At 37.9% G+C, this 27377-nt stretch overlaps 2 long non-coding RNA genes across 3 annotated transcripts; one reads left to right on the top strand and one right to left on the bottom strand.

Moving 5' to 3' along the window:
- Positions 1 to 9617: 9617 nt before the first annotated feature.
- On the bottom strand, positions 9618 to 13464 carry LOC145802131 (uncharacterized). The gene is made up of 3 exons (XR_014344515.1): positions 13354 to 13464; positions 10486 to 10544; positions 9618 to 9638 (listed from the first exon to the last, which is right to left on the bottom strand). It is a non-coding gene; the product is annotated as an uncharacterized LOC145802131 (long non-coding RNA).
- A 10562-nt stretch (positions 13465 to 24026) lies between these two features.
- Positions 24027 to 27052, top strand: LOC145802130 (uncharacterized). Of its 2 annotated transcripts, none has more exons than XR_014344514.1 (3): positions 24027 to 24383; positions 25694 to 25782; positions 26311 to 27052. It is a non-coding gene; the product is annotated as an uncharacterized LOC145802130 (long non-coding RNA). The 2 variants fall into 2 exon arrangements; XR_014344513.1 differs by having other exon boundaries at positions 24037 to 24383; positions 25694 to 25763.
- Positions 27053 to 27377: the final 325 nt, after the last annotated feature.

Here is a 27377-nt window from a genome sequence, read left to right as displayed (position 1 = left end):
TTAATCACCCATATCCCATATATCAGATGTATAATCTATTTATCTCATTTATCCATATTTGTTATATGAGATAATATCTGATATCTATATAATCTATCCATATCATGATATGATAGATATATACCCTGAGTGGCTATCCAAATAGGTTTGAATTCAAATTCAAAACCCATTTGGATAAGGTTCAAAAGGTTCAGGTTCAAAAGGTTCTGAGGGTCATGCCACATGGGCGCCCAATTTCTAACAGTTACCTTGCGAGCAAAGTTTGAGATGCAAAATATAGCGATCCCGGATTTACCCTTGTTGTATAGTGATCCGGACATGTGTCCGTGGATGTTGGTAGTTGTTTATTATCTTGTTTACATCCTTTCTTAATTTGTATTTGAGTTATAGGATGTGTTGAGCGGTTTTGTTTCAGGTTGGTTGAGTTTAGAAACCAAAACTAGTTGCCCAGATTTTTGGCCTGTACGCTCGAGCGGAGGTGTTGGCGCTCGAGCGTAGATTACATCCATCCAGTATCTTGTTGTGCAGTGTTGTGAGCTCGAGCGTAGGGTTGGGAGCTCGAGCGGAGGCCTGGTTCTGCAAAAGTGCTGGGCGAGTGCATTCTGCGCTCGAGCGGAATTCTGTGAGTGGCCGCTCGAGCGGGGTGTTTTACGCTCGAGCGGAAGACTGGGTTTAAATCCCGAAGTTGTGACTTTCCAAATCACTTTTTCACTTTCTCTTCTCTCTCTTACTTTTCCAAAATCACCATTGTTGAGCCTCTCACTCTAGACTCTACCTTCTCTCTAGGTTTTGATCTAGTAGGAGTGATTTACTCACCTTTGGCCATTACAAAAAAGTTGTTGATCGTCGAGGGCTTCATTTTAATCTGAAAATCTCGGGTTTTGGAGCACGTTGAGTTTTGTCTTCTTCTCCCTTGGAGCTCCGAATTTGAGGTAGGGATAACCTACTCCTCTCTATGGGTTTTGTCTTTAAATTTTGGTATTTTGAGATGTTGGGCTTGGTTTAGTAACTTTGTGAAAGTTTGGGGCTTTTGTGTAATTTTTACAAAAGTTGGGGTTTTATTCATAATAAACCTAGATGCATGTTTGGCATAGAAAAATGGAATGATTGTTGAATCATTGATGAAAATGGAACCTAAGGGTTGAAATGGTAATTATGGAAAATGGCCTAATTACATTGTTTAATTAATTGGGATAATTAATTGGTGAGAAATGAGGAAATGAAATGTTGATTGAATATCCATTTGTGCATTTATTTTCTGTTTTAGAAATAACTGCTTTGGGCTATCGGTGGAGGATAGTCGAGATTGTTGTAGACAATGCATGATGATTAGGTAAACGGAAACTAATCAATGGAATGTGTCATGGAACTTGACGGTTGATAGAATACATTAATTGTGTGTATTGTGTAATTGTATATAGAACCAATGTGTTTATATACGTTATGTGTAGAGGAGGAGATAGGGGATGTACTCCGCGGTTTAGGGGAAGATAGGGGATGTACCTCTAAACCGGATAGGTATTGGGAGGAGATAGGGGATGAACTCCGTAGACAGAGCTCATATGCTTGTCTAGAGAAGTGAAGATAGAGCTCATATGCTTATCTTTGTGAAGTGTGGATACAGCTTATATGCTTATCTGTGGATATTGTTGATATACATATCTGTTGTAGAGTGTGGATACAGCTTGTATGCTTATCTGTGGATATGATGATAGAGCTAGCATGCCTATCTGTTGATAAAGGGAAAATGAAAAGTAATTGGGACTTGTAAGTCGTTGACATAAATATGTAATTTATGTGATTGTATCAGTGTTGACCAACTATCAATTGCTAATGTTTTAGTCATTGTCTATGGTTGGTTTAGTGTATTTCTACTGGGCTGTGGCTCACCCTATATGGGAATATCATTTTCAGGTACAGGAAGCATGCCACCTCCAAGGACATAGCTTGGAAGGCTAGAGGCGGACATAGTGTAGTTGTTTTACTTTTGATGTATTACATGTAACTTCAAGCCAAGGGCTTAATGTGTAAACGAGTTAGTACTCTTTTGTTGAAACCAAGTGTTAACTTGGAAAGCTGTAAGCCCGTAGGGCATTTTGTTTTGATGTTAACATGTAATACTTATGTAATGAAACTCAATGAAATAAAGGAATGTGGTTAGTTTATAAGTAAATGCTTGTCCTATCTGATGGGTTTGATATTATTATTTTGAGGGCGTTACAACTTGGTATCAGAGCGTACCGGGTTCGAATACTTTGGGTACGTGGGAAGTGATTAGGATCACAATGGGTTTGTCTCGCTTGATAGAGACGTAGATGTAGTACCATCTGCTATGTGGTTATTTGATAACATGCTTATGTGACTATGTGGGTATGGGATTTAATTTCTTGGATGTTGATTGGATCCTTGAGTTTCTGGGAGTCTTGTTGGAAAAGCACTTGATCAACGCTGTTTCTAACCGGAACTCTAGTAACGCCTCGGGACTATCATTATCCGGAAATGAAGTTCGTAAATGCTTATGTGTTAATGTGCTTATGTGGAGTGAATTACAGCTGTCCATGCACTAGGACGTGAGTGTTTAGTTTCGGCACATTTATGAATGTGCTAACGTTCTGTGTTGCCTTTATTAGGATGTCAGGACGAGGAAGAGGTGCTAGGCGTGGTAGACCTGCGAGGCAGGAAGTACCGTTACAGGGTGAGATTCCGGCAGTGCAGGAGGGAGTTGGGCAGGCCAATGTGGCCGAGCCAGTAGGTCAGCAGGCTATGGGTGCCTTGGCCAGAGAGATAGCAGGAGCTTTGGGTATTCTTAGAGCTGGGAATCAGGCAGCTGAGACAGGGCCTTCCTTCTTGAAGAGGGAGTTCTTCCGGTGTAATCCGGACGAGTTTATCGGGGATCCTAAAGAGCCGCTTAAGGCAGATGAATGGCTCGAACAGACAACGAAGACGTTTGAGATGCTTGGCATCGAGGACGGAGCACTGAAAGTGACCTTGGCATCCTTCCAACTGAAGGGAGATGCGGGTCAATGGTGGAAGTACGAGAAAGCTCGTGTTGGTGGTACTTGGGAGGCGTTTGTGAATGCTTTTCAGGAGAGGTTTTTATCAGCAGCAGCTAGGGAAAAGCTGAGGGATCAGTTTAGCCGGCTTAATCAGCAGGGCTTGTCAGTGGCCGAGTTTGAGGCTACTTTTACCAGTCTGTCTAGGTTTGCACCTGAACTGGTGGCGTCTGAGGAACGCCGTTGCTATGAGTTTGAGCGGAAGTTGAGGCGGGGCCTCAAGTTGAGAATTGGTGGGTCTTATATTCGAGAGTATAGACACCTAGAGGACGCTGCAGCTCATATGGAGCTTATGATGCAGGAGGAGGATGAGGGCCAGAGAGGCTCCAAGAGGAGCCAGGATAGTCAGGGTGATGGCAGGAGGCAGAGGGGTTCTAACCCTCAGCAGTCGCAGGGTGGTGTTGCTAGATCGACCTTCCCAGTGCCGAGTGCAGGCTCCGGGAGAGGTGGTCAGGGAGATTTCACCTGTTACAAGTGTGGCCAGCTGGGTCACAAGGTGTCTGTGTGCCCGCAGAAGGGTGGGGGTCAGAAAGCTGCTTCTTCTTCAGCTAGACCGCAGAGTCAGAGTTTGGGCAGGGGGCAGCTCTTGACTTGTTATCAGTGTGGACAACCTGGGCATATGAAGGGGTTTTGCCCACAGTTGAGTGCCACTTCGGGAGCGTATGGTTCTAGACAGACGCAGGGTTTTCAGCCAGCTCAGTCGGTGCAGGCCTCGAGGGCCAATCCGGGAGCTTCGTCATCCCAGTCTGTGCAGCAGTCTTTTGCTCCGAGAGGTGAGCAGGTAGACCAGGGGCCTACGGGGGGCGTGTATGCTGTTACCGCGCAGGATTTAGTACCGGCTCCATCAGTAGTGAGAGGTACTTTTCTGTTTTGCAACTCAGTTGCTAATGTGTTGATAGACACGGGTGCATCTCATTCTTTTGTATCTGCTGCATTTGCATCTGTTTTGGAATTGGAGTTAGCACAGTTAGCATCTCCTATTTGTGTGGTATCGCCTTTGGGTGGTGAGTTGATTCTGAAACAGGGTGTTAGAGGATGTGATATAGAGGTCGCCGACTATAGGCTTCCTTTTCCGTTTGTTGTCATGCCCATGAAGGGTTTTGATGTTATTTTGGGTATGGACTGGTTATCGTCATACCGGGCTGTTATTGATTGCTACCGCCAGAGGGTTACATTGTGTACCTTGAGCGGGGAGTGGTTCCATTTCTTGGGAGACCGGGTTGGTAGTGTTTTGCCACCGGGGTATGATTCGCGAGGGCGAAGTGAGCTTAGTAGTCTACTTGCCAGTTTTGAGAGTGGTGAGAGTGGTGAGACCCAGGTTGTGTTACCGAGGGTGGTTTGTGAGTATTCGGATGTCTTTCCCGAAGATCTTGTTAGTTTGCCACCTCACCGAGAGATAGAGTTTTCTATTGATTTAGTGCCTGGTACGGCGCCGATTTCTATGGCACCTTACCGTTTTGCTCCAGCAGAGTTGGTTGAGTTGAAAGTTCAGCTCCAGGAATTGCTAGATAAGGGCTTTGTTCGCCCTAGTGTTTCACCGTGGGGAGCACCGGCACTCTTTGTTAAAAAGAAAGATGGTGCCTTGAGATTGTGTATAGACTACCGGAAGTTGAATCGGGCTACGGTTAAAAATAAGTACCCTATGCCCCGTATAGATGATTTGTTTGACCAGTTGAAGGGTTCCCGTTGTTTCTCTAAGATAGACTTGAGATCGGGTTACCATCAGTTGAGGGTCAGGGAGGAAGATATTCCTAAGACGGCATTCCGTACGCGGTATGGCCATTACGAGTTTCTGGTGATGCCATTCGGACTTACCAATGCACCGGCAGTCTTTATGGACTTGATGAACCGGATTTTCCGGGAGTTCTTAGACCGATTTGTGGTTGTTTTCGTGGACGATATCCTTATCTATTCGTCTTCTGAGGAGGAGCACGAGGCACACTTGAGAGTGGTGCTTGAGTTACTTAGAGCCCATAGGCTGTATGCCAAGTTTGGGAAGTGTGAGTTCTGGCTGGGGGAAGTCAAATTCTTAGGCCACGTGGTATCCGGGGAAGGGGTGTCTGTTGATACATCCAAGGTTGAGGCAGTGCAAGATTGGGCACAACCTAAGAGTGTGTTTGAGATCCACAGTTTCCTGGGATTAGCTGGGTATTACCGTCGGTTTGTGAAAGATTTCTCCAGGTTAGCGTCACCGTTGACTAGACTGACTCGGAAGGGAGTCAAGTTTGTGTGGAGTAAGGCTTGTGAAAAGTCGTTCCAAGAGTTGAAAGTTAGATTGACCACCGCTCCGGTATTGATTATTCCGGAGAGAGGGTTGGGTTATGCGGTTTATTGTGATGCCTCACGAGAGGGTTTGGGTTGTGTGTTGATGCAAGAGGGGAAAGTGGTAGCTTATGGCTCACGTCAGTTGAAAATACACGAGAAGAATTACCCCACACACGACCTAGAGTTAGCAGCTGTGATCTTTGCCTTGAAAATCTGGAGGCACTACCTTTATGGTGAGAGGTTCGAGGTATTCTCGGATCACAAGAGTTTGAAGTATCTCTTTACACAGTGAGACTTGAATCTGAGGCAGAGGAGATGGATGGAGTTCATCGAGGATTATGATTTTGAGTTACATTATCATCCGGGAACGGCCAATGTTGTGGCCGATGCCCTTAGTAGGAAATCCATTAGTGATGTTGCTAGTATAGCCATCCGGGAATGGGAGATGTTGGGAGCACTTGGCGAGTTTGATTTGCTACTGGGCGAATCTGTTGAGGTTGCGGCCTTGTTTTCTGTCGTGGTGCAGCCTACACTTGTGATTAGAGTGTTAGAGGCACAGAGAGGTGACCTTGAGGTAGAATCCCTCCGAGAGAAGATCTCCAGTGGGAAAGTTGAGAAGGGTTTGACGGTGTATCCCGACCTGAGTGTGAAATACCGAGACCGTTTGTTTGTACCGGAGTCTTGCCGAGAGGAAGTACTCCGAGAGTTTCACCATTCGCGCCTTGCGGTGCATCCGGGAGGTACTAAGATGTATCAGGATTTGGGTCGCCAGTTTTGGTGGCGGGGTATGAAAAGAGATGTGGCTGTTTTCGTATCGAAGTGCCTTACTTGCCAGCAAGTGAAGGCCGAGCATCAGAGGCCAGCGGGTTTGTTGCAACCCTTGCCTATTGCCGAGTGGAAGTGGGAGCATGTCACTATGGACTTCGTTGTAGGTCTTCCGAAGACTCAGCGGGGTAGTGATGCTATTTGGGTGGTTGTAGACCGGTTGACTAAGTCGGCGCACTGTATTCCTATGCGCGTGAGAGATTCGGTAGATCATCTTGCCGATTTGTATATTCGGGACGTAGTGAGATTGCACGGGGTCCCAGTGACGATCGTCTCAGATAGAGATCCTCGTTTTACTGCTAGATTGTGGCAGAGTTTGCAGAGTGCCTTGGGCACTAAGTTGACCTTTAGTACGGCTTATCATCCTCAGACTGACGGGCAGTCCGAGCGTACTATTCAGATCCTCGAGGATATGCTTCGGGGTTGTGTCCTGGACTTCAGTGGGACGTGGGAGAGGCACTTGCCATTGGTAGAGTTTGCCTACAACAACAGTTTTCAGTCTAGCATCGGTATGGCACCGTTTGAGGCCTTGTATGGCCGACCGTGTAGGTCTCCAGTTTGTTGGGCCGAGGTGGGTGATGCACCTTTGTTAGGTCCGGAGTTGGTTAGGGAGACGACGGAGAAAGTTGAGCTTATCCGTAGGAGGCTTGTTACAGCCCAGAGTCGACAAAAGAGTTATGCCGACCGTAGGAGGAGGCCTTTGGCGTTTGAGGTAGGTGATCATGTCTTTCTGAAGATATCACCTAGGCGAGGCCTGATGAGGTTTGGGAAGAGTGGGAAGTTATCCCCTCGGTTTATAGGTCCTTTTGAGATCCTTGAGAGGATAGGTGAGGTTGCTTATCGGTTAGCCTTACCGCCGCAGTTGTCCGGAGTGCATGATGTGTTTCATGTGAGTATGATTCGGAAGTATGAGCCAGATCCATCACATGTGTTGGATTGGACTGATTTAGAGGTAGATGAGGATGCCTCGTATGAGGAGAGACCGGTACGGGTCTTGGATAGGCGGGATCAGGTCCTGCGTGGCAAGACCATTCCTTTGGTGAAAGTCTTGTGGAAACATCACGGAGTGGAGGAAGCCACTTGGGAACGTGAGTTGGAAGTCCGAGAGAAATATCCGGACTTGTTTGTTGATATGTAATCTTATATTTAAATTTTACATTTTTGTTGAACTTAAGAGCTTTTATATATGTCTTAAGTTGTGAAACATTGAAAATGTTTTGATTATTGGAAGTATGTTTTGGAACTTGCCTCATATGGAAGTTGAATGTAACACTATATATGTTGAATATATTGTTGACATTGGAAAGTTAGTGCATAATGTTGGTGCATGTTAATAATACATATGTTGTTTACATATTGTGATATGTCTCTTGTTAAAGGGATGGGATGACCGGTAATGGGTCGAATTGTTGAATGTTAAAATGTAACATTGTTTAAAATGGAGGAAAACTTGTTTTTGAAAACTTGTGTTTAATTTCGGGGACGAAATTCTTTAAGGGGGGGAGGTTATAGCGATCCCGGATTTACCCTTGTTGTATAGTGATCCGGACATGTGTCCGTGGATGTTGGTAGTTGTTTATTATCTTGTTTACATCCTTTCTTACTTTGTATTTGAGTTATAGGATGTGTTGAGCGGTTTTGTTTCAGGTTGGTTGAGTTTAGAAACCAAAACTAGTTGCCCAGATTTTTGGCCTGTACGCTCGAGCGGAGGTGTTGGCGCTCGAGCGTAGATTACATCCATCCAGTATCTTGTTGTGCAGTGTTGTGAGCTCGAGCGTAGGGTTGGGAGCTCGAGCGGAGGCCTGGTTCTGCAAAAGTGCTGGGCGAGTGCATTCTGCGCTCGAGCGGGAGGTTGGCCGCTCGAGCGGAATTCTGTGAGTGGCCGCTCGAGCGGGGTGTTTTACGCTCGAGCGGAAGACTGGGTTTAAATCCCGAAGTTGTGACTTTCCAAATCACTTTTTCACTTTCTCTTCTCTCTCTTACTTTTCCAAAATCACCATTGTTGAGCCTCTCACTCTAGACTCTACCTTCTCTCTAGGTTTTGATCTAGTAGGAGTGATTTACTCACCTTTGGCCATTACAAAAAAGTTGTTGATCGTCGAGGGCTTCATTTTAATCTGAAAATCTCGGGTTTTGGAGCACGTTGAGTTTTGTCTTCTTCTCCCTTGGAGCTCCGAATTTGAGGTAGGGATAACCTACTCCTCTCTATGGGTTTTGTCTTTAAATTTTGGTATTTTGAGATATTGGGCTTGGTTTAGTAACTTTGTGAAAGTTTGGGGCTTTTGTGTAATTTTTACAAAAGTTGGGGTTTTATTCATAATAAACCTAGATGCATGTTTGGCATAGAAAAATGGAATGATTGTTGAATCATTGATGAAAATGGAACCTAAGGGTTGAAATGGTAATTATGGAAAATGGCCTAATTACATTGTTTAATTAATTGGGATAATTAATTGGTGAGAAATGAGGAAATGAAATGTTGATTGAATATCCATTTGTGCATTTATTTTCTGTTTTAGAAATAACTGCTTTGGGCTATCGGTGGAGGATAGTCGAGATTGTTGTAGACAATGCATGATGATTAGGTAAACGGAAACTAATCAATGGAATGTGTCATGGAACTTGACGGTTGATAGAATACATTAATTGTGTGTATTGTGTGATTGTATATAGAACCAATGTGTTTATATACGTTATGTGTAGAGGAGGAGATAGGGGATGTACTCCGCGGTTTAGGGGAAGATAGGGGATGTACCTCTAAACCGGATAGGTATTGGGAGGAGATAGGGGATGAACTCCGTAGACAGAGCTCATATGCTTGTCTAGAGAAGTGAAGATAGAGCTCATATGCTTATCTTTGTGAAGTGTGGATACAGCTTATATGCTTATCTGTGGATATTGTTGATATACATATCTGTTGTAGAGTGTGGATACAGCTTGTATGCTTATCTGTGGATATGATGATAGAGCTAGCATGCCTATCTGTTGATAAAGGGAAAATGAAAAGTAATTGGGACTTGTAAGTCGTTGACATAAATATGTAATTTATGTGATTGTATCAGTGTTGACCAACTATCAATTGCTAATGTTTTAGTCATTGTCTATGGTTGGTTTAGTGTATTTCTACTGGGCTGTGGCTCACCCTATATGGGAATATCATTTTCAGGTACAGGAAGCATGCCACCTCCAAGGACATAGCTTGGAAGGCTAGAGGCGGACATAGTGTAGTTGTTTTACTTTTGATGTATTACATGTAACTTCAAGCCAAGGGCTTAATGTGTAAACGAGTTAGTACTCTTTTGTTGAAACCAAGTGTTAACTTGGAAAGCTGTAAGCCCGTAGGGCATTTTGTTTTGATGTTAACATGTAATACTTATGTAATGAAACTCAATGAAATAAAGGAATGTGGTTAGTTTATAAGTAAATGCTTGTCCTATCTGATGGGTTTGATGTTATTATTTTGAGGGCGTTACACAAAAATCGAGGACTGGAGAACTGGAGAGCAGCATCCGACAAAAACATATCAATTATCCGAACCTTGAAGCCACTGAAACAAAAAGAAAATTCACAAAACCCAATAACAGAAAAACTGAAATTGAATCAAATAATTCTAATTTTAATTTTAGAATTCTAATTCTAATCAAAGAAAATTCTAATTTTAATCGAACACCGAATAACCCAATTCTAATTTTAACAGGAGGATCACCCCAGGTTTGTGGCTGCTATGATAACAACAGGAGGATCACCCGTGTACAACAAAATAAAAAACTAACCAGTGGTAATAAAAAAAACAGTCAATGGTGTTCTACAAAAAAATGAAAAAACTAACCAGTGTACAACAAAATAAAAAACTAACCAGTGTACAATAAATGGTATTCTACACTCAATGGCCACCACAACCAGTTCAAAAACTAATGTAGTTCTTGGTGCTTGGATAAAATGTATTAGATTGAGATGAGTTGAGTTTAATTAATAAAATTGTGGGTTTGGGAGAATAGAATTCTAATAATAATAGTATGGAGCCCAATGTAAATGACCCATAAACAATGTAAAATAACATTGAAGCCTCTGGATTGTAACAATAAAATGGCAGCAAAAGGAACACTGAGAATGAGAATCTAACTCTAATAATTGAAACCCAACTCAATGATAAATAAAAGAGAAAACCCAGATCACCTAATCTATCAAATTCAAAAACCAAGATGACAGATCTCATCAAAGATTCAGAAGTAATTAGAACTTAATCATTACACATGTTTTGCCACTTCTATAATTTCATATCTACCAAACAAAAACGGTACAAATACATAGATAAGGATATTATATATGTCAGGAATCATACCTGCTGGAGGAGATTGGAGAGGAGGCCGAAGAGCTGGGCATCTGCTGCTGCTGCTTTTCCTTCAGCGCAGAAGAAAAAGAAAAACCGATCTCACAATTAGTTTAAGGTTTAAGGTTTAGAAACACCAATCCAAATAAATTATAGGTGATCCAAAGAAAAACAAAACCCATTGCTAACTGATATATATTTGAGAATCTAACCCATTGCTAAGAAAACCCATTTAAGGAAAAGCAAACCCATTGCTAAACAAATTATAGGAGGCCGAAGAAAAACAAATACATATTAGTTTGAGGTTTAGAAACGCCAATCCAAATAAATTGAAAGCTACATAAATAAAAAATGAAAAAGAAACATAACAAAGAGAAGATTGTGAAGATCATCAAACCTGCAAGAGCTTCGAAGCAAAATTCAAAAACTCAGAACTAAACCCATTGCTAACTGAAAGAAGTCAGTAATTCCCTCAATTACTCAATTACTCAATTACTCTCCAGAATGTTTAACCAAATATAAAAACCCATCTCACAATTTGAACACACACGTACTCTATACTAACTATTAATAATAATAAAAAATTAGCTTATACAAAATATGTTATTAATCAATCAATAAAAACAAATAATCAAAAAGAAAAACAACCTCGCGAGAAGCTCAAAATGGTAATTTCCAAGAAGGTAGGCAAAAATGGTGTTATTAATAAAACACTACTTAACAATTCTCAAAATGGTGTTACTAAAATAAATTACTACTAAACAATTCTCAAAATGGTGATTTCCAAGAATGGTGATTTCCATCTGTATCATCTATCATCTACTTATGTTAGGTAAAAATGGTGATTTCCAAGAAGTTATGTTTAATAAAATAAAGAAACAGAAATTCTAACATCTATACGTATACATAATCTATGATTATATACATGCACAATTCTCAAACTTTTCACCATCAATTGATTAGAAAAGCCTAGCTAATTGTACTATCAATCACGCGTAGAAATCAGCAATCCAAGGCTGCAAAACCCAGAAAATCTATATATCAGTTAGCAATGGGTTTTGTTTTTCTCATGTATATTAAAAGATTGTACCATCAAGGTTTTCTTGATATCAACAATAAGGTATAAAACCTCTTTTCTGCATAGATATGATATATCAAATTGTGTACCGAACAGAAACACAATAACAACAGTGAGAATTCCAATTTATATTTAATAATTTTTTTAAAAAAAAGGAGTAATTAAGGGTGATGATGATGGAAAAGTTCTTCAGCTAAATAATCAGAAAAACCCAAATAATTTGACATTTATGCGGAAATAAAGAAATCACGATCGATTGTCGCAGATGAGTGGAAGAAACTTACTCTAATTAACAAATTGTAGCTCTGGATTTGTACAAAAAGAATAGAGAGCGGAGCATGTATTTATAATGCAATGAAATGCACAATTACACACAGAAATTAACATGAAGAACACATTCAAATCAAAGACTAATTAATTATCATCTTAACTGTCGAGAAAACGTCCAAGTAAATTATATTCTTTTCTTTTTTTTATTTCTTTAATTGATTAGATATAATTAACTACCAAGAAAGATGCATGGATTTTTAAATCATGACCAGTATCCCAGATGCAATCTAATAGAATTCTAGAATATAATAATATTTTTGGCATTACTTTGTTGTTTCCTTGTTTGTTTACAAAGAAAATAGTAAATCACTGGTCTTTAGAATATCCATTGTTCTCTTATGAAACAAATAAGTTAGACATATAACATTAAAGAAAATTAAGATTTATCTTATTTTGTGTTAAGATTGTCTTACAGTTGTTATACATGAAAGTAATGGTAGGGATCTCAAATGTTTTATTAAGGTTTTTACCAAATGTGTCACATGGGTGATGGACCAACATGGAATCCACATGATGTTGGTCCATGCCTTATTAAAATATGTTAAGGGTGATTTAAGCCGTTCATCTTTTACATAGATTTACATTTTTACTTATCACATCCTGTTTGTCAGATCTAAGAATTAACAAACTAAAAATAAAAATGCCAGAGACCCTAAAAATTTCTACCAAATGTAAAAGCTTTGATAGAATTTATAAAATTCCTAGCATTACTCAACTAAAAATGTGATAAGCCATGTTACCAGATGGCTCCAAAATCATATCATAAAAGTCTAACCCTTATTGAACACGGATCTCGATTGAACAATATGAAAAGTTTGACAAATATATTCGTTCATTCCAGATTAAAAGACCAATCCAAAACCAGCATGAAAAGTTTGACAAATATATTCGCTTATTCCAGATAAAACTAACCCAACACATTGAAAAAACAAAGCAAATAAAATGCAAAAGCATACATCAATCACAAAACCCAGAAAAAAGAGAAACATATTAGATTAAAAGACATTAATGACAATAAATTAACACATTAAAAAAAAAGAAGTTTAACAGGAACAACATTAATTAAGCACAAATACCATTTAGGTTTCTGTGAGATCTAATTGTTGTCAATTATTAATTTTGTAGAATTGTAATCAAAGCAATGGCATATACAAATAACTGAATCACAAATAAAAATAGAAACAGAGATTGTTTGATTGACTTACATGAAAATGAAGGATCTTGAAGGAGGAAAAAGGAGAGATTTTTGGTGGGTATTCTAAGTTTGAGAGAGAGAGAGAGAGAGGTGAAGAAGTAGAAAAAGAGAAGAAGATCTGAGTGAGGAGAGATAGGGTTAAGAGTGGGCTATTTATAAGTAAATCTCATTTCCCCCAACAACTCACATTGATTTTTCACATTCTTTGTGTTTCCATTCATTATAATATTGATAAATAATGAGAGGGAAAGAGAGAGAAAACCAAAGAGAGGAGGACCTGTATCTGCTTGCGTCGTTGAACACTCTCTTCAGCTTCTACACAGACAACAACTCCCAGGTCCGCCGTAACCTCCGATTCACCATCGAGAAGCGCTCTCTCTCCATCAACCTCGAGTTCCTTCTCGCCTCCGATGCCACCCAACAGGTCTCCCTCTGTCTCTCTAAATCTCTCTCTCTCTCTTGAATTTGTGCTCAATTGGAATTCTTGTAAAAATTGGATTTTAGGCTTTGGATCGGGTCGAGGAAGAGGTTAATTCGCTGGTCGATGAGGATTTTAGGCTTAGGCTTTGTAAAAATTGGAGTTTAGGCTTTGATCTGGATTCTTACACCATAGATCTGGAAGAGATAAGAGGAAGAGAGAGATGTATTCAAGAAGAAGAACAGAGAGGGAGAGAGAGATAGAGAAGGCAGGTGGGTAGGTGGGAAAGCGACAACGATGCTTAGGGAGAAGTCTTTGGGCGGGAGATCTATTGATCTGGACCATTGGTGTAAACTTGAGATTAATCTCAGCCATTAAATTAAAATGTATCTCACATACATTTTATACATTTTCAAAAACCTTCTTCCCTTATTATATAGATATATATATAGCCATAGCCTTCTCACTTTTGAGGGCCATCAGAAAACTTTTCCCTTTTCTTTATTATTGATTTTTTATTCGGGAAATGACAGCAGCCCATACATCTATATAATAAGGAAGCTCAGATTTTTACTTTGATGGGACTTTTGTCCCTCTGTCAATACATAGACCGTTAGATTGAATCCAATCCAATGACTCACAATATCTAATCACCTTACAGTTTCTCTCTCTCTCACACACACAATCCTATCAAATTTTCAACACTCTCTTTCAAATTTTGGACACAGACGTCTCTCTCTCTCTCTACATTACTCTCTTCATCTTCTCTGTTTCTCTATTCCTCTGAACCGCCCCAAACCCATCTCAATCCCTCTCTCTACATTACTCTCTTCATCTTCTCCCTTTATCCATTCCTTTGAACCGCCCCAACAAACCCATCTCAATCTCTCTGGCTCCGACACAGAGGTAAAGAATTTCTCTCCATCATCCGAAGACCACAGTCAGATCTGCGAACCCTCCTCCAAATCCACAGAGGTAAAGAATTTTTCTTTGTTGTTTTCTCTCATATTAATCAACAAATCGAACATTTTTGGAGATTAATCTAGATAGCTTTTTGGGATTAATCTAGACAGTTTTTTGTATCAAAATGGGACAATTTTTTGGAGATTAATCTAGACATTTTTTTTGTTTTGGTTGGGAAGGTTTGTTTTGGTTGCCTATTTTGCCATTATTTTTTTTTTGGGTCTGTTTTACCATATTAATCTAGACAGCTCTGTTTTTTTATTTCTGTTTTGGGTCAGATAATTTGGGTTGCCTCAATTTTTTTTCTACATTTTAGGTTTGAACTAATATTTATAGGTTCATACACTTAATGTTGGGTTGGGTAAGGCTATACTATTTCATATTTTTTAGCTGGAATAGTTATCAAATCAAGAATTGCATTGTAAATCAAAATTCGAATTTTGCAAATCATGGATTGAATCAAAGACGATGTTAAACAATCATATACATGAATAAATAAAATAAATTGATTTGACACATGTTTTACAATAGTTCTTATAAGACATAATTACAACTTCTAATTAGAAAGACATTGCCTTCATAGCAAGAGATGTGGACTTAAATCCTGCTAAACATAAAGTTATTTAAATACATAATATATTCTCCTGACATTAAATAGAGTAGAAACACTAAATAGAGTAGAATATGAATAAAGAGTAAGTGGGTACCCTTTATTTTAAAACCTAAAACAATTTGCAGTGTGTGTATGCTTAGCTCAAAACCTCTGAAGATGTATTTTGACATTTTCGAAAGAAAAAAAATGTTAAAAACCTGTTGGTTCTGAGAGGATGTGATTGGATCCTATTAAACCCTCTCATTGCCAAAATGATATTGAAACATGCATAAGTATTGGTTATTCTCGAAGTAAAGACATTTAGAAGTTGTATTATGACATTGTCACCAAGAAAAAAAGTAAACCTTATCGAAATCTATCCAAACCGATAGTTTCAAGAATAAGATGAATTGTAAACTATGAATCAAATTGTGACTCCTGCGAATCAATTATCTCTCAAAATAGATTCATCCAAATATTTATGCATGATCGTGAATGGTAAGTGTCACGACCCCAAACCGCCCCTAGTAGTTTGGTGCCGTGATGGCCAGTAATCCGAGATTACCAAAGGCCAACTTTCAAAATTCACACACAATCAGAGTATAGATATATGGGGCTCACAAGTGCGGAAGCAATAACTATAGTGATCCCAGGTTTACCCTTGTTGCACAGTGATCCGGACGTGTGTCCGTGGATGTTGGTAGTTGTTTATTTTCTAGTTTGCATCCTCTTTACTTTCTATATTGAGTTATAAGATGTGTTGGGCAGGTTTGTTACAGGTTGGTTGTGTTTGGGAGCCTAGTATTGCTGCCCAGATTTTTGGTCCTTCGCTCGAGCGAGGAGTTTGTCGCTCGAGCGAGAGAGGTGTTGCACCTGGTTCTGGACCTGAGAGCTGTCTTTCTTGGCTCGAGCGAGCTTTTCGTGGCTCGAGCGGTCTGGGTTTTTCTTCGCTCGATCGAGAACTTCTTGGCTCGAGCGAGAGCTTTCTGTGTCTGGTCGCTCGAGCGACCAATCCTTCGCTCGAGCGAGCGTGTTTTATATCAGCGGACAGCAGCGTCTAAAACATCACTTTTTCAGTCCCTTTCTTTGATTAAACCCTAAATCCGACACCCTCTCTCTCTAAACTTGCACTCTCTCTAAGGTTTGATCTCCCTAGGGTGTTAATCTAGCCTAGGGCCTTTGTTAAAAAGATAGAGGGCGTTGAGAGCTTCGATTTAATCTGAAAAAGTTTGGATTTGGAGCAAGTTGACCTTGGAGTCTTCATCTCCTTTTTGGCTTAAACTTCAAGGTAGGGATATCCTACTCCTCTCTATGGGTTTTGTCTTTAAATTTTGGTATTTTGAGATGTTGGGTTTGGTTTGGTAATTTTGTGAAAGTTTGGGGCTTTTGTGTAATTTTACAAAAGTTGGGGTTTTATTCATAATAAACCTAGATGCATGTTTGGCATAGAGAAATGGAATGATTGTTGAGTCATTGATGAAAATGGGACCTAAGGGTTGAAATGTTAATTATGGGAATTGACCTAATTACATTGTTTAATTAATTGGGATGATTAATTGAGAAGAATGAAGAAATGAAATGTGGAGTTAATATCCATTGTGCATTTATTTTCTGTTTAGAAATAACTGCTTTGGGCTATCGGTGGAGGATAGTCGTGATTGTTGTAGACAATGCATGTTGATTAGGCAAACTGAAACTAATCAATGAAATGTGTCATGGAACTTGACGGTTGATAGAATACATTATTTGTATGTATTGGGTGATTGTGTATAGAACCATTGTGTTTGTATACGTTATGTGTAGAGGAGGAGATAGGGGATGTACTCCGCGGTTTAGGGGAAGATAGGGGATGTACCTCTAAACCGGATAGGTATTGGGAGGAGATAGGGGATGAACTCCGTAGACACAGCTCATATGCTTGTCTAGAGAAGTGAAGATAGAGCTCATATGCTTATCTTTGTGAAGTGTGGATATTGTTGTTATACATATCTGTTGAGAATGTGGATATAGCTTGTATGCTTATCTGTGGATATTGTTGTTATACATATCTGTTGAGAATGTGGATATAGCTTGTATGCTTATCTGTGGATATTGTTGTTATACATATCTGTTAAGAATGTGGATATAGTTTTTATGCTTATCTGTTGAAAAAGGGAAAATGAAAAGTAATTGGGACTTGTAAGTCGTTGACATAAATATGTTATTTATGTGATTGTATCAGTGTTGACCAACTATCAATTGCTAATGTTTTAGTCATTGTCCATGGTTGGTTTAGTGTATTTCTACTGGGCTGTGGCTCACCCTATATGGGAATATCATTTTCAGGTGCAGGAAGCATGCCACCTCCAAGGACATAGCTGGGAGGCTAGTGGCGGGCATAGTTTTGTCGTTTTACTTTTGATGTATTACATGTAATTTCAAGCCAAGGGCTTAATGTGTAAACGAGTTAGAACTCTTTGTTGTAACCAAGTGTTAACTTGGAAAGCTGTAAGCCCGTAGGGCATTTTGTTATGAGGTTAACATGTAATACTTATGTAATGGAATTCTAATGAATGAAAGGAATGCGGTTAGTTTAAATGTAAATGCATGTTTTATCTGATGGGTTTATTGTTATTATTTTGAGAGCGTTACATAACCTAAAATACAAGTGGTCCATAAGAGCAGTGCATAAGTCAAATGAAATGGCATACATCTTTACATAGCTTTACAACTTGAATACAAATAAAATACAGTACAAAAATACATGTTACATCTTGATAAAAGGCTTCTCAAGCCGACATGAACAAAGTACATGAAATACAAGTCAAGAAACATAATCTTCAAAATTGCCGACATCCTCACTGCCGACATAACATGCATACAAAACACACATCTCGGCGTAGCCGACTTCTTGTTTGTTACCTACATATATACATAGGGAGGGTGAGCTTGGATACTCAGTGAATGGTATGAGTAATAAAGGGGTTAAATGAATGATACCCGAGATGTTTTCAGAACAATACATAGTATATCCTTGTCAAAACCATACATAACATAGCTTAGCTTGGCTTGAAATAAAACATCAATCGAACCTTGATCTTTCAAAACTTGCTTGCTTACTTAACATACGTCAAACTTAAAACATAACCTCGGCATAACCATGGTCCTTCAAAACAAAAGCATAACCTCGGCATCGACCACACCCGTTCATAGTCCGTCGGTGGCCGATATCTTAACAAGGGTGCTACTTAGGCTTAACGTCGCCTAGCACGAAAGGACGATGCTACTTAGGCTTAAAGTCCCCTAGCACGAAAGGACCCTCAAAACAAGATGTGCAGTTGCATTATAGTCCCCTGACACTAAGGACTTTCAAAACAAGATGTGATGCGAAAGTTTAGAGTCCTCCAGCACAAGGGACTTTCAAAACAAGATGTGCTGCGAAAGTTTAGAGTCCTCCAGCCCTGGACTTTCAAAATAAGATGTGCTACGAAAGTTTAGAGTCCTCCAGCACAAGGGACTTTCCAAGAATGTCATCAAAACAAAACTTATACTTGATACGTAAAATAGGGATAATCATTCATGCTTGATCAAACACTTTTATCAAAACAAAACAAGGCTTTATCAAATCTTTATAACATAACTTTATTAAAAATACCACTCACTTAGTTCTTGGGACGTCGGGATCAAGGCAAAGGTCCAAGTCCTACAAACACATGGCAAAGCATACTGAACATACTTCTCAAAACAGGTCTTACATGCATGCAAATGATCTCGGGAAAACATGCTAGAAGTCAAAACATTGTTTTACATGTCAGGAAGACATGCTGGGTACCAACCAGGTCTTTGCCGAGGTCCCACACCTCCTGGCCGAGGTGTGGCTACCTAGGCTTCGGCATGAGGCTGCATGCCGAGGTGCGCACAAGACAAACTAAAGGTGTAAGTGATCATGCAAGGTAGGCCAAGGTGAGATACGATGCTTGGCCTAAGTGTGAGGTCTAGGTGAGAGTGATCTCGGCGACTACACCTCGGGAAGTGAGGTCTGGAGATCTGGGTTTCCACCCGTGGAGAACAGGAAGAACATGAACATGAAGGCCATGAAGAATATGAATGCTAAAATCATAACTTCTTTATTACGAAAATCTGGGATTTCATGCTATGAGTTCGAAAACATGGACCTGGGTACCCATACTTGAAAATCATATGGAAACAAACACAAAAACATGGATTTAGGCATGAGCCTTCGGATCAAAAATGACTTTTCTTGAAGAACACATGAATGCCATTTTCTCTTTCTAAAACCGAACTTCCAAGCAATGTATGGCTTACAAATCATATTCAATCATGCAACGCAATAACATAAACATAAAGAACGACAAGAGCAGATCAAGAATCTAACCTTTGAACGGTTCGATCTCTAGGAATCAAGCTTAGAAATCCACTCTCCCTCAAGAACTCTTCTTCCTCTCTTAGAGCTTCTCTCTCCTCTTCAAAACAAAGATATAGAAATGATAGGTTTCTCTCTCTGTCGGCTGACTTAACACTCAGCTTGGACACGTGGCAACGGCTGGTTGGTTCTCCTCAAAAAGGTGATAGATTGACAAGACAAGACTATGACAAAGCGTATCTAACAAGCTACTCGGTAAGGCACTCCGGCAAGTGATGACATCGGCTAAGGACAACGCTTCGGCAACTAAGGTGACAATGACCTCGGCTAGGAAGGACAACACTTGACTAAGTTGTGCCACACCTTGGCCTAGATGTGCCACACCTCGGTCTAGGTCATACCACTCCAGGACAAGATCACTCAGGTGCAAAGGTAACATCTCGGCCTAGATAATACACATCTCGGCCTTGGTGATGAACACCTCGGCCTAGATAATGACATCTCGGCCAATATGTCAAGGCGAAGGTGGAGGTCAAACAAAGTGGTTCCAAGATAATTCTAGACTAAAGATGACCTCAGCTTGGAATGATCTAGGCTTAACATAACCTAGGCTTGGCATGACTTCGGCTAAACATAACTTAGGCTTGAGGCACCAAGGAAGGAACAAAGCAGGCACACAACACTTAGACAAATCACATAAACACAGAACGAGACAAGATTCATAAATGCACACGTAACAAGGCAAGGCTATATAAAGGAACATGAACATGACTACAACATGAATATGGGTTGTTATAGCAACTTAACATGGCAAAACATATAAATGCATGCAAGCATGACTAAGCCATATATGTGGGTCGTTACAGTAAGATTCTAATAACAGATATTGGAACTAACATGTGTTGAAACCCTCAAACTATTTGAGCAAATATGATACCATAAAAGGTAAGCCAAGCAGTACCTCTATGTTAAGTTCAAGAAGCTAGAAGTGCGAAGATGATCTCTACATGCAGCAAAAGAAGTGGTACCCAAGACCACTATGAAATGGCCAAATAAACCCCAAAGAAAAAGTAATTAAACAAAAATAATGGTGTTATTGAACAAAGATAATTGAAGAATTTAAACAATAATAAAAGAAAAAACTGATATACCAACTCAATAAATGGTAGGAGAAGTAAATGAGCTGATAATGCTGTTATTTTTGTCTTTTTAAGAGCCCCAAACAGCAGAAACTATCGTACCTGCTTATTTTAATGGACTGCTCAAATGCGCATGTAGAAACACATCCTACCTTCATCTTCATGAGATAAAAATACTCTCTCTCTCTCTCTCTCTCTCTCTCTCTCTCTCTCTCTCTAATGAACTATATTTACATAAATCTATCTGTAATTATACAAACATGTTACATTTGTTTGTATTGATGTATGTATGTCTGTATGTTATATGTATACTCAGAGCATGATAAATTACTAGGCATGGCTTGTGGCATTACCAAACCCTTAGTGTGTTGTCATATTTTTTTTTTTCCATCTTATTTTTTTTTCATCTTTTTCATCTTATAGAATGACCCAATAAGTCATGTATTGCAAGTGTTTGATAGAATGACCCAATAAGTTTTCTTTATTTTGATTTTGGGGAATATATATAGGCACACAACTAGAACCCATTTCCTGAACAACCAATCATGTCTTTTTGTTTTGTTTTTTTATTTTTTGGTGTGAGTTTACTGGACTCAAATCAATTACGATCATTACACATATGTTTGATAGAATGACCCAATAAGTCATGTATTGCAAGTCTTTGATAGAATGACCCAGTAAGTCATATTAAATTTATATACACCCCAAAAGCTTTTTAACGATATGCATCCAAAGTTATAATTACAGTAGTTCATAATCTTAAAAAAATATCATAAATCCTCATAACTAAGGCCACTTAAATTTATAATTAAACATCACAAAATTTTATAACCAAAACCACCATGGGTTATAACCATAAACACTACAAAGTTCATCATAAATTTGAACATCACAAAATCTTATAACTAAGAGCCACAAATCATTAGAATTCTGGTGCATGTTACACATTTTTTCAATGTTTATTTTATAACCAAAACCACCATGTGTATCAAAGAATTTTTCAATGTTCAATAACCATTCTAGTAAAATGTTCGATTACCAAACTTTATTAATAAAATGTTCTGATGTTGATTTTATCAAACATTTTATGAAACTTTTTATCAAACTTTTTCACTGTGAGTATTGTTTTTCTTTAATTTTCTAGATGCATATAAGATTTTGGGTATACTTTTATAGGTTTTGTTGATTTTTCTTATTTATACATATTATCTATGTATATATACACATATATATGAAGAGTTGGTTGGGTTCCACGAAACCCATTTACTTTGATTTTGTAGAAATTTGTGGGATTATTGTATTGAGTAACTCTATTGAATGGTTGTTGTGCCATTACTATTGTTTGGTTGTTACAAAAATGTTTGATAACCATTCTATCGTCCTTGCTTATTAAGTGTTTGATAAAATGTTTCGATGGAATTTACACACACACAAATTGACTTTAACACACACCACACATTGGTAATTTTCATCATAAAAATTCGTAACTATCTTATGATGTGCATCATTTTTTTTTGACAAATAAACAAACTTTATTAATATCTATATAATAAAACAAAACTGTTTTTGAAAATGTATCGAAATGTATCAGAGATACATTTTGATTCAATGGTTGAGATGATTCCTATATACTATCTAATGGTTGAGATCACTTTTATTCCCGCCCAAACACTCTCTGCTCTCTTTCTCTCTCCCACGTCTGCCCAAACACCTTCTCTTCAACTCCCTCTCTACACGTTATCTCTCACATTCTCTCTTCAACTCCCTCTATGATCTCTCTCTCATGTTCGAAATTCTTTCTTTTCTGAAACTGGCTAACAGAGGTAGCAGATCAGAGAAACATCTTCCAACAATTTGATTCAAACAGAGATGGTGGTCTCAACAGGGCTCACCACCACCGCCGCTGCTCATCATCACCGTCGCCATTGATTGACACCCACTCTCTCTCGGCTCCCACCCTCCTAACATCAGAGGTATTTTACATTTATTCAGTTCTTTGAGGCTTCAGTTTTAGGGCTAATTTTTGTATCAATCAGAGTTGATGGCTTCGGTTTTAGGGCTAATTTTTGTATCAATCAGAGTTGAGGCTTTGGTTTTAGGCTTCGGTTTCGGAACAGAGTTGGAATCTAGGGTTTGCTGACTTCTTTTTATTTTTTTTCAAGTACATTACTTAGATATGAGAAGCAGAATGGCAATGGGGGTGAAGAAAAGTGCTGATATGTTGGCTTATACTGCCATGGCCACAACATGTTTGATAGTTTGCCTATGAGAGACTTCTAAGTTGCTTCTTCTCTGTTGTCAAAATAGCACACACACTTGGAGACACTGTTCTTATACACACTACTGTAACTTACAGCACTGTCACATTACATTCAAAAAACAAATTACTTTACAAAATCAAAAGAAAAAAAAACAAACAAACAAATAGAGAGAGAGATTGTAGGATAGTTGATGATAGTAATGACCAGTGAGTGAGTGAGTGAGTGAGTGATGATGAGTGAACATTGTTACTCTCCCTGATTGGGAAAGAACAAGACTTTAGTCATTACACCTCTTCCTTCTTCTCCTCCTTTAAATGGAAAAATGTTTCCTATCCTTTGGTGCTTGGTTTTCTACCATTTTATTATGTGGCCTTTCATTTTTTTAAAAAAAAAAAATTTCTTTGCGGTTATTTTTATTTTATATCTTAGATAATAAGATATATGGTAGTTAATAGAATTAGATTATCATAGCACGTCGAAACTATTCTATTGATTCAAATCTGAGATATCTCCTCATTGACATGTAAGTGCTCTCTACCAATTAAATTACAGTCTGAATTTACCTTCTTTTTTTTTATGCAAAAATTATAATAATGTTCAATGTTCCCCACCTTCTCAAATAGTGTTCAATTGTCTAAAATAAGAGCAGTTCTGCAGACCATGAAAGTTTGGCCAAGAAAAGTGCTGATATGTTGGCTTATACTGCCATGGCCACAACATGTTTGATAGTTTGCCTATGAGAGACTTCTAAGTTGCTTCTTCTCAGTTGTCAAAATAGCACACACACTTGGAGACACTGTTCTTATACACACTACTGTAACTTACAGCACTATCACATTACATTCAAAAAACAAATTACTTTACAAAATCAAAAAAAAAAAAAAAAAAAAAAAAAAAAACAAACAAACAAACAAATAGAAAGAGAAATTGTAGGATAGTTGGTGATAGTAATGACCAGTGAGTGAGTGACAGATGATGAGTGAACATTGTTAATCTCCCTGATTGGGAAAGAACAAGACTTTAGTCTCTACACCTCTTCCTTCTTCTCCTCCTTCAAATGGAAAAATGTTTCCTATCCTTTGGTGCTTGGTTTTCTACCATTTTATTATGTGGCCTTTCATTTTTTTTTTTTAAAAAAAAAAAATTCTTTGGGGTTATTTTTATTTTATATCTTAGATAATAAGATAGATGGTAGTTAATAGAATTAGATTATCACAGCACGTCGAAACTATTCTATTGATTCAAATCTGAGATATCTCCTCATTGACATGTAAGTGCTCTCTACCAATTAAATTACAGTCTGAATTTACCCTTTTTTTTTATACAAAAATTATAATAATGTTCAATGTTCCCTCCCTTCTCAAATAGTGTTCAATTGTCTAAAATAAGAGCAGTTCTGCAGATCATGAAAGTTTGGCCACAATTTTTGTTGTCAAAGCATGATGGACAGTCAATAATTTACTTCATGCCTCTTGGAGATATAATTATGTATTCAATCTTTGGTTTACTTCATGCCTCTGGGTGTGCTTTTTTTCTTTCATCTGGATTCAAATGGTTTATAATCTGAAAGAGTAAGTCTTGAAGATTTATTTGATCTTATAGCTTTCGGGTGTTTTTCAGCTAATTGTAACATGAATTGTCTGTCGTGTAGTTTTATTTGACAAAGTTCATGTTTGGTGGTTATTTGGTTCTGTTTACTGAAAAACTCCAACTTTTTGTTGCTTTATAGAGGTTCAAATAATGTGAAGAAATATTTTTGTTGTTCTGTTATAGTCTCTGTGCTAACCATAATTATGTTTCTGGAAAGGCCCTTCCCCCCCTTTCTTTATATGCATTTAACTTTAAGAGAAGTTAGGTTTGAAGTTAAACATATCCCAAAGAAGAACATATGCTAGGCTTACCATTCGTCTTAATTATGATGTAGTAATAATGTTGACATGATTTTCATTGGCACTGTTGTGTGCATGTTTCTTATAGATTTGCATTTAAGACCATTAGGTGAGTATCATCTCATGATGTGTTGATATTTAAGATGGTAGACAGACAATAATATTGAAAAATGCACTGAATTAGACTACAACTGAACTAACTTCTACATGGAAAAAAATTTCTATCTATATAAAAAATCAAAGGTCACTTCTCCCTACATTTATATTGCTCAAATATCGTGACGTGTGTTGAGATGAATTGCCACATGAAGAAGTTTGTTGGCCTATGATATCTCCAGTAATTCCTACCCTATATTTCTGTTTGTGTTGTGACTGTGTGTAGTTGTTTCTTCCAGATATTCTGTTATCACCGTGTTTTCATTACTAGCGGCTTGACCAGAGTTGGCATCCTTTCAAAATTGAACCCAAATATCATTTTCAGAAAACTGTCTCATTTGAATTTGAAAATTGAACCACCCATTTGTGGTTTGATAGTGCTCTGTATTGATATGCTGTCATATACCATAATTCTGTGGTGGTGGTAGATGATGGGAACTGCTTTTTCGTGGATGGGGCTTTTGCTTCTGCATATGCTGACAGATCTGAAAGAAGTTGGCATCATTTAAAAATTCCATCTTATCATTTCTAGAAGACCACTTATTTATATTTGAAATTTGACTTCCCCACCGATCTCTGGTTTGTTGCCTTGCATTCAACCTAGAGTGAATTTGTTTTTTAACATCAAAATAACTATCAAAAATAAAAATTTGACCTAATTCTGTTGTATGTGTATTTTTTATTTTTATTTATTTATTTATTTATTTTTGTTCTAATTTTGTTTCCACATTATGTCATTTAGTTTTAACTATTAGTTTTAACTACTCATGAATTGCAATGTGCGACATGGAAATTGCTCTCATTGTTGTTATTATTATTGTTTTATTTCGTTTCAGGTGTCGTCTTTCAATCGCAATCTGAATTCTGCAAAGTTTCAATCGAGCATTTTTGGTACTGTTGTTCCTGGTAAGCCATCTTCCTTACAGTTGAGTAATCCACTGTTTCCTCTTTGTGCAGTTGATATTGATGTTATTTAGACTCTTCCCATTGTTATTTTGATGTCCTAAAATGCTTAACAAAGCCAAGATAGTTAGGTTTGTGTGAATGCATTTAACAGAGGGACAACGTTAAAACTTCTTAATATATTGAACGTTAAAACTTCTTAATATATTGAAAGTCAAGTTACTCATGTGTTTATGGGATATTTATGTGTTTCTTTGAATTGAATTAAGTGAATTGAATAGTATAGCATATTGCTCCGTGCACCAGTTCATTTTTACACTGCCATAGCCCCATGAATAGAGCTTCAAGCCCATGACCCTTGCTTTGAAAGGCTGGGTCTCTACCAATTGTTATTATACCCAGTGTGTTAGTGTTCCCCTTTAATTACTATGCATTTGTTTACGCCATTAACATTTATTGTATACAGTTTTTATTTATTTATTTATTTATTTATTATTATTACTATTATTATTTTATGGTTAATTGATGGAATGCTTTCAATATATTTCAGGGAGGAATTTAAGGATGAGGAGATGGTTGATGTGAAGTCATTACACATCCGAAACTTTTTCTGAAGTTGAGTTTGTTGGTTTGTGCTTTGCTTTGCATTTAACAATTGCTAGGATACTCATATCCAGCAATTGTTTCTCTATCTTCTTTGATTGAAATTCATTGATTACCTAGGGACCTGTCTTAAAAAGAGATGTAATCCTAGATTTAATAGTAAACCACTTGATTATCTTTTCGTCTATTGTTATTGGTCGGTTTCCAGACAAAAGAAATTTAAAAACTATGCCAATATACTGTAAGAATGTGATGGATTGCAGCCCTCTAAATCTCCATTCTCAATTTTTCACAAAATCTTAAAAAAGGGTAAATTATAAATATGTCCCTGATGTTTGTAAAATATTCTCACTCTCTCTATGGGAGCTTGCATTTTAAGATTAGTATCCAGAGTTTGGTAATGAGGTGTGGTGTTGCATTTGAGTCAAACTTGGTTCTAAATCATGACACAATGCAATTATACAATTGGATTTGTTGATTGGGATTTTATTTTATTTATTTATTTTTATTTTTTGTCAGTCAAACTTGGTTCTTATGTAGTTATAATTTGATTAGCAGCAATAGCACTAACTGGTGTGCATTTAAGTTTTAATTTCTTTTAAATTGCAGAGCACTGGCTGGTGTGCATTATTTGATATTTTAATTTTTTTTATATTTGATTTGTTTGGAATTGTAGAGTACAGTCTATTAAATATATTTTTATAACTGTATTTTAATCTTAATATTATTTACACAGGCACGGGCATACGCTATAAGAGAGGTAGCAGTCATACTCATACATGAGGAAATACAGTTGTTTCAGTCTTATTCAAATATGAATTTAAGAAAATATTAAGACCTTTGTATGGCCGGTCTATTATGAGTCTGGTTTTATAATTTGAATATTTTATTATATAAAAAAATTAGGCGACCATTTTTTATAAGAAAAATTAGATCGATTTTATAATCATGACTTAGTATTCGTTGTAATGAAAATCCCTATTCATGCTTTACTTTTCATGGAAGTAGCCTCTC

Source organism: Camellia sinensis, chromosome 11 (assembly GCF_055761805.1).
Source record: "Camellia sinensis isolate YWXY chromosome 11, ASM5576180v1, whole genome shotgun sequence".
NCBI classification, from domain to species: Eukaryota; Viridiplantae; Streptophyta; class Magnoliopsida; order Ericales; family Theaceae; genus Camellia; species Camellia sinensis.
This window is presented reverse-complemented; position numbering and strand designations above follow the sequence as displayed.